The sequence below is a fragment of the Penaeus monodon genome, chromosome 31 (assembly GCF_015228065.2).
Source record: "Penaeus monodon isolate SGIC_2016 chromosome 31, NSTDA_Pmon_1, whole genome shotgun sequence".
NCBI classification, from domain to species: Eukaryota; Metazoa; Arthropoda; class Malacostraca; order Decapoda; family Penaeidae; genus Penaeus; species Penaeus monodon.
Genome location: NC_051416.1, coordinates 83,896 through 85,709, shown reverse-complemented (window position 1 = coordinate 85,709; position 1,814 = coordinate 83,896). Strand labels below are relative to the sequence as shown.

The 1,814-nt window shown below is 32.9% G+C and overlaps 1 pseudogene; it reads left to right on the top strand.

The window, feature by feature from the left end:
• Window positions 1-1,145: 1,145 nt before the first annotated feature.
• Window positions 1,146-1,814, top strand: part of LOC119592803 — a 6,575-nt pseudogene continuing 5,906 nt past the window's right edge.

Sequence of the window (1,814 nt, the reverse complement as noted above, 5' to 3'; positions counted from 1 at the left end):
GGGTGAATAAGATAAAAACCCGCATAAAAAACTTATACTTTTATCAACTCATTCATTCATGCCCCTCACTAAAAATTATTTTCTGCTCATTTAATTCACTTTATTCACTAGGGTGGAGCATTTTTGGAAGTTGTACTTTCATTAGGGCCTACAATACTGGATTATCACACATTAAAAATCATCTTGTTCTAAGAGCCACTTTAGTTTGCATCTCCTTTTGGGGGAATATGTACTCATGGAGGGGTTCTCTATATTTCAAAATGCTTAATTTTATTTAATGTTCTGTGTCATACATATTTTTTGCATAAAGATGCATATTTCATGAGGAATAGTGTTGTATTATTATTATTGTATTTATGGTACAAGTAATAAAAACAAGATAACCAATCATGTTTTTTGAAAAAAGTAGGAAAAGATTACAAACCTTTTTATTTCAACATCAAAAAAAAATTTTTTTATTATGAAGATTTATTACATTGCAATTTTTTGTTGTAGTAATTTAAACCCTTTCCCCCCTTCCTAAACACTCACTTAGCTGCTGCTTTTTCCACCAACATGATTGACCTCTATTACTTGCACATTTCTGGAACATAATTTTTATCACACTTTACTGGGGGCACATCTGCTGAGGTGATGGGTCAAATAACTCAAAACCAGAATAACTGTAAAATCACTTTCATTCTTCTTTCTCTTTGGTCATCTTTTTCTTTGACCTCTTATCAAGGGGAAAAGTACGGTTACCCTAGGGGAAGGATCAGGCACTTACCACTGTTTTTGTGTTACTTAACAAAGGCTTTGTTAATGAATGTAGTACTTTTATCTAAACTGACCTTGAAGGGATTTCATCAGCCCTTTGGACTGGGTTAAAAAATGTTATCATTTTCATCTTTATTGCAGGCCCAAGGGCCCGAACCATATATATTCCCAATTTTTTACCAAATTTGTGGGTACTTCTGGAACATTTGCAGTGTACTTATTTAATTTTTTCCCTAATACAGGTACTATCTTGTATGAGACAGTGTAAAAATGAAATACTGAAGTTCAAACTTCTTTACTGTAGTCACAATTCTAGGGAGGGGTGAAATAACCTGTATCGCCAGAAAGATACGCAAGATACACAAGTATTTGTAATATCTTTGGGGAACATGTTATACTGTTGCACTAAAAAGGTAACAAATATCTACTGAGTTATATGTGAATATTTTCAAATAATTTCAAGAAATTCCTTTATACCCAAGTTGTAGCTTTTACATGAAATATGAAAGCCTGATCTCCTATTTTACTAATAATGCCATACTTATAGTATTAACCCACTGGCACAAAGGGACATACACTGTCCACTGTAGTCATAGGCCTACCTGATTTCACTTATCCATTCCCCGCATTTTCAGGAAAAATTTAATTTATTTGCTATTATGTTATTAACATCCAAGTGTATGTTCAAAAGTCTCCAAGTGTAAACCAAATTAGTGAAACAAAAATACAGGGGACAGGCATGCATTGGGTTAATGGCAAAATTACTCTAATGACTTGTTTTAAAACACCTGTTGAGTACATTTTCCAAAAAAGTGATTCAACAATTCTGCGTTGATACCTGACGCAAATTATATATAAAATGCAAAAAAAATAAAAGAAATTAACCCATATATTCATCATACGAATGAGTTGAAAGATTCAGTGGGACCAATCTTCTCCATTTACAGTGAAGTAGATAATCTGCAAACAAATCATTCATCATTTCTTCACAATTACCCAAAACTCTTTTGATCCCCTTTGGGTCTGTCATAAAAAATTGCTGAGGCTGTGCATAAAAG